This window comes from Dipteris shenzhenensis, chromosome 30 (genome assembly GCF_047967505.1).
Source record: "Dipteris shenzhenensis isolate YYH24624 ecotype China chromosome 30, Dip_SZ_1.0, whole genome shotgun sequence".
NCBI classification, from domain to species: Eukaryota; Viridiplantae; Streptophyta; class Polypodiopsida; order Gleicheniales; family Dipteridaceae; genus Dipteris; species Dipteris shenzhenensis.
Window position 1 is genome coordinate 11,199,221 of NC_141625.1, and position 7,148 is coordinate 11,206,368.

A 7,148-nucleotide genomic window follows, 5' to 3' on the forward strand; every position below is an offset into this window, starting at 1 on the left:
CCGTTGGAGCATAAAGCCTTTGGTCAATACCTAGCAATAGTGGACGGCGAAGCCAGAGTAATCATTCTAGCAAGAGAGCTATATGAAGAATGGGGCCTACCTCTAATGCAGAAGGCCACATTTAACATCTGCCTAGCTGACCACACGAAAATGAAGCCATTGGGTATCATTGACAATGTGTCAACAAAAATTGTTGGAGTAAGATTCATGCTCCAATTTACTATCTTGGATCTTCCCAAGGCCACCACAGCATACTAGATATTGTTGGGAAGACCATGGCTTCGAGAAGCGTCAGTACTCGATGATTGGTGCACCGATAGGATCACTATCCAAAATAGAGAAACCGCTGTCAAGATAAATCTGGGAGCAGGGAAAATCAAACCCAGTATTCCTAGAAATGTTGGACACTTCTTCCACTACAGCCACCAGTCATGCATCCCCTGAACCTACCAATGCACAAAAGCCCATAGAAGGGGATACACAAAGTGACATCAACAATTGGATACAGACGTTGGCTACAATAGATAATTGTAAAACAACACATCTAATGTTGCCAGATGTGGATGCCCAAATGATACAACTAGAAGCACCAATATGGGATGATGAATCATAAGTAGTGGAAATGCTAGTCTTCATGACAGGCGTTGAATGGGATAGTGACGCTGAAGAGTCCATAATAGAAGGCTAAAGGACCAACATAGAGTGGGATTTGGAAACATAAGCTAATAATGCATCCTTGGAAGGCCAAGTATTTGACAATGACTTGGCAATCTTATAGGCACTCATGGCCATTGAATTCCCCAAGATTGACCCTCCATCACAATTCAAAAGCAATCGGTCCAAAAGAAAAAAGGAGGGTGTACAGTGCCACAAGGACAAGATAGAGCATTTCAATGAATTCGAAAGAATGCAGACAAGAGTGGTATAATTGTGCTTGACTAAGCCCACAAAAGCACCTGAGTCCCCAAGTTTTAAATGGGATCCTGAAGGGCTTGAAGATCTTTGTATGGCCAAAGAACCATTTCTTGGAAGTGCAACTCTTATTGAAAATCCATCACTGGTCTCACAAAGCAAAAAGCTTAGAAAGTTCAAACCCAATGTAAGAATGAGGAGTGAAAAGGTGAATAGTAACAAAAAAGAAGAACAAGGGAACACAGGTGAATTGGACCAAACATATTCCAGTGGAGCTAGAAGCCAAGCAAGCACCTCAAAGTGCCATGAAGGCCTAAGGGAAGCTCTCAATTACTTCAAAAACTACACTAGAGGAGAAGCAACAATAGCAATGCCTAGGCCAGTCAAGGAATCAGAGCTCAAAGAAACAGAGAATATTGAGTATACCCCAGTTTATGAAGGACCAGCCAAGACAAGGAAACTAAATCTTGCCTTGGATAGTGAAGAAGAAAAGCCTGTGTACATCGGTGAACAACTCACTCTAGAAGAAGAATATGAATTGAAAGCATTGCTAATGGAATATAGAGATTGCATGGCTTGGTCCTACAAAGAAAAGGGATTTCCCCAGAAGTTGCAGTACATACCATACCAATAACGGAAGGATCCAAACCAAAGGTATGTGGACCTTACAGGACAAATCCCAAGTATGGCACCCATGTCTATGAAGAACTAGAAAAACTACTTGAGGCTGGTTTCATTTATGAGATCGAGCATACCGATTGAGTGTTACCAATTGTGATTGTTCCTATGAAAAACAAGAAGCTTAGAATATGTGTGAACCTCAAGAACTTCAATGTAGCAACAATCAGAGATCATTATCCCCTACCATTGATTGAAACAGTTTTAGAAAGGGTAGCAAGATTTGAAGTGTATAGCTTCTTGGATGGGTTCAACGGGTACAACTAAGTACAAATTGCACCTCAAGATCAAAGCAAAGACAATGTTTGCCACAGAATGGGGCATTTTTGCATACAGAGTCATGACATTTGGCTTATGCAATGCTCCATCTACCTTTCAAAGGGTAATGTACACCGCCTTCGAGGAATTTCTCAACAAGTCCCTACAAGTCTTCCTCGACGACTTGTGCGTACACTCAAAAAAAAAGGATCACTTGAAATGCTTTGAAGAAGTGCTTAAAAAATGCGAGTATGGAATCTCTTTGAATCCTCTAAAATGCCAATTCTTGGTCACACATGAGTAGTCTTGGGACACATAGTCTCTCGACCTGGGATTGCAACAACTAACATGGACAAAATAAAGATCATCATGGAACTTCCCGCCCGCTAAATGCCAAGGGAATTCAAGTCTTCATGGGACATGTTGGATACTATAGAAGATTCATACTGAGGTATGCCATGATTGCAAGGCCCCTATACAAGCTCCTAGTCAACTTCAAGCATTCAAAACCCTCAAGTGGACAGACGAATGTGAACAAGCATTCAAAACCCTCAAGTGGAGATTGATCATAGCCCCTATTCTAATGGCACCAAATTGGGACATCGACTTTCATGTACATACTGATGGTTCCAATTATGCAGTAGGGAGTGTGTTATGTCAACCTAGCAAACACAACAAATACTACCCAGTATACTTTGCAAGCAGACAGCTAAATGATGCGGAGGTGAATTACACTACAATAGAAAGAGAAGCCTTGGCAATGATCTAAAGCATGAAGAAATTTTGACACTGTCTATTGGCTACTAACTTTATCTTCTACACAAACCATCAAGCCTTATTATATCTTGTGAATCGTCCATGTACCACAGGCCAGATCACTCGATGGCTTCTACTGCTACAAGAATTCAATTTCAAAATCGTGGTGAGAAAAGGAGATCAACATTTCATTGCCGATCACATGTCACGATTGAGGACAGGAGAAGAGTCAAAAGGAATAGAAGATGACCTACCAGATGCTGCATTATTTCAAATAGACACTATGCCTGATTGGTGTGTAGACATCATTGTGTATTTAATGGCAGGAAGACCACCTCCTAAAATGAAAGCAGTGGATGCTAGGAAACTAATTCTAAAAGCTGCACCCTATCAACTCATTGCAAGACAACTATACAAGATGGGCAAGGACCACATTTTAAGGAGATGTGTGATGCCACATGAGATCATGCCGATCCTCAGTGAAGCACATGAAGGCATTGCAAGTGGACATTTCCAAGAGGAAGCAATAGCAAGAAAAGTCCTTCTCGTAGGATACTGGTGGCCAACACTTTGGTCAGATGCCTATGAATATGTCAAAAGCTGTGATGTATGCCAACGAAGTTCTAAAACACAACACAAACACTTTAATCCCCTAACAATAGTCATTGCACAAAAACCCTTTGAAAAATGGGGGATTGATTTTGTGGGTCCCATCCATCCAGTAGCAAAAGGAACACAGGCATGCCACATCATTGTGGCCACATACTACTTTACTAAGTGGGTTGAAGCTCCGTCAGAAAGGCAGATGCCAAAAGCACAGCAAGGTTCTTGTATGAGAATGTGATCACCTGATTTGGATGTCCCATTGAAAATAGAGGCACACATTTTGTTGAGGTCATGCAAGAACTCTTGTCTGGCTTTATGGTGATCCATAGAAAGAGCACACCTTACTACCCCCAAGGGAATGGGTAAGCCGAATCCACCAACAAAATTCTATGTATTGTCCTCACCAAGGTAGTAGAACCAAAGTGTTCTGATTGGGCAGAGAAACTAAATGTAGCCTTATGGGCATATAGAACCACACTCAAGGTCAGTACAATAAATATACCTTTTCAATTGGTGTACGGCCTTGAAGCTTTGGTCCCATTGGAATTTGTAATACCTAGTCTACACATAGCAGTACAAGAATGTATGGGAGATCATGCATTGTTGAAAGAAAGACTCTACCAATTAGAGAAGCATACAGAGACTAGATTAGTTGCCTACCATGCCATGACAATAGAAAAATGAAGAAGGAAGGCATGGTTTGATGAAAACCTCAAAGACAAAGACATCAAGGAAGGTGACCTAGTTCTGCTATAAAATACAAAAGTCCACAAGGGCAAGCTCAAATTTCTAGGTCAAGGACCCTATAGAGTCAAAAAAATGAATCCCATCGGAGCTGTGCTGCTAGAAACACTAGATGGAGTCCAGTTCAAAACAACAATAAACGGGAGCCAACTGAAGCGCTACTACATCAACATGCAAGCCATCCCCGACAATAATGAAGATTTGGGGGTCCCAAGTCTCCATAGTTAGGACTAGATTGTTTCACAAGCACTCACTAGCATATGTATGCCTTTGCACATATAGGTAGTTTCAATTGATTTCAACCTAGGGCTCAGAGGTAATGACTAAGTCCTAGCTGCCTTATGATTCCCTTAGCAAATTAAGCATATAGGAGGAATGTCTACCTCACTAAGTCATGCATAGCTGTGGGTGCACACGTTTCGAGCACCACGAATAAATTGCACAAATAAAAGCCCCAAGAAATACTTGTTTTTGATCCACACACACAACACCCTCATCACAAAAAGAGTAAAATGCATTAGCCACTCACAAAAGAAACATGCACTCTTGGCACATGGCACTATATTGACATTGTCAAACCAGGACTTGATTCATGTGTGCAATGCCAAGGTGAAGACAGTCCAATAATATGGGAAAAAGGTCTACAACGCCATCGGCAAAGCGACACCATGCCAAATAGCCTAAGCCTCAACCTCAACAGCCCTCCTCAAATCACCAACCTGAAGAAGGGACACGGTGCAAAATCACCTACCTAGAGGTCAGCACCAAAACGACCACGGCTAGTGGTTTTGGATAGTGATATTGATGAGCAAATAAATGCAACAAGCCAAGAAGAAATGCCACAGAACCAAGGGATACTAGAGGCAGGAGAAATTGAGCCAGAGCAATTGACTATGCAGGATGCAGGTGCAGAACACCTTGAGGACTAGGAGCTAGCAACAGATGGAACAATACAGCTTGTATGGCCATGAGTCTCAACATTCCCCATGTCACCCAATGCTTACAACTTCTTGCAGTCAAAGGGACTAGGTAGTCTTTTTTAGAAGCTAAAATCCTTCTCATCAACACCTACTATGACAGAATACATTTGTCAATTCATAACATCATATAAAAGCAGAGAATTGGAGAAAGATAAGTATGGAATAGTAACATATAAAGAAAAGACCTTACAGATCTACCTCAGTAGATTTACTATATGTAGGAAGCTTTCTCATTTCCAAATGCACAAGAAGAATATCCAAAGAAACATTTGGATGTAAGATTCTCTGAAATTCAGGATTTATTCTCACCTAACACAAAGTCACAAAGCGGGGGAATACGCCATGATATGATTCTGGACCCCATATGCAAAGAGGCACCTAAGTTTTTGGCTAACATTTTCAATCATTCAGGAGTGAGAAAAAACTATATGTTAGTAAAAACTCTTACACTCCTTGGTAGAGAAAAACTATAAGATTGGGCTCAACACATATCCTTGCTGCTAACCAATTATGCATCCACTACCTATAATGGTAAAATCTATGTTGCCCATCTATTGGCCATAATAATTGGGTTTGCAATAGAGTAAGAGGATGACTCTACACCCCTCTCAACACAAGATATAGAGGACTTTGAAGCATTGATATTATCGCCAGAATGGGAATTAAACCCTCCACCTACTCTCAATGAAGATAGCATGGAAGGGCAACAATCCGAACGGACTCCAGAGAATGACAATGTGGAACTCTGCCAAAGAATACAGCAACTCAGTTTAGTCTTGCTCCTGCAACAGAAGGACTCAAGCATGGAAATCCAAGAGGATACCATTCCACATAATGACTTTGCAAGAGATCCAAATGGCATACCTCTCCAAGAATCACAAGTCCCCAATGTTGATGACTCCACGACTCTAGTCACAATCCCCAAATGTCTCTAGTGGCACCATACAACAGGCTGTTGTTCAAGACATAGATCAAAATTCCACATGGGCACATGGGAATCAACTGTATGTCTAATACAAGTAAGGCCATAGCACATTCTAGATTATACAACATCATAGCCAACAGTTATAACAATGGTCTCAATTATTTGCTACCATGGTGTCAGATGAGCAAGAAAGAGAAATGGAAAGACAAATGCTCCCATCACTCCAATCCAAGTTGTAAAGTGCCGATACTGAAATTACCCTACAAGCCACGGTTTCTCTCCAAGATAAACACATACAGCTATCTGATGCCTTGAAGCAAAAGGAAAAGATCGACTTATCCCTCTCCCATATGCAAGCCACTTGTGATGATATCAAGAAGGAATTGGTGCAATTAAATGAAAGATTACTACTTAAAGAGGATCAACTCCATGCCACATTAGACACAAACAATGAGTTGCAAAATAGCCTCAAAGAGGGTGAATATCAAATTCAAGCACTAGAGAAGGAAGGCATGGCATCAAGGGATATACTTGTGCACACCAAAGTAGAACTAGACGCTCAAGAACAAGAGATACTCCAACTTCACGTGCTTAATGATCAATTTCCAGGGCATCCAAAAGCAGCTCAATAATTCAATAGTCTAAAGCTTGCATACACCTCCACATTGGGTAAGTATAAAGATAAGTGCATGGAGTGGCAAAATCAAAAAGCAATAATTTCCAAGTTGGAAATTCAACTATTGGGTCAAAAAGCTGATGACGATGAAGAGGGGTCAGCACAAGATCTTTTGATACAAGGCATCACTACATTATACCAAGAGCTTGTTGCAGTTCTTCAGCAAGAGGATCACCTTGAAGGAAGAATACACATACTTTGGAAACGCTTGCAAATCAAAATGTTACATGCAGTATCTAGTCTTGATTGGACCAGACTAGTAAGCACAAAGAATCTCCCCGATCTATGCCAACACATGGATGAAGATGAGAGGAATGTGTTCTGTCTCTGAGTGCATGCAAATCTCATACGGATAAAGGCTGATGCAATACTATAGTAATATGAATGCTTGATGGGAAGCCCCCCTCTTCGGGTAGTAGCCAAACTCCTACATTTATTGCAACAATCACCAACAACTTCCATGGGATACAACTCCTAGGAGAATCCAAAATTAAAGCTGTCAATGCCTACCAAAAGCGACAAGGATCTGCCAGAGGAATTCGTGGTCTACCTTGAATCTAATCTCCCCTATCTTGCCACTCTCTATTCTGATCAACTCACATCCCTACCTAAC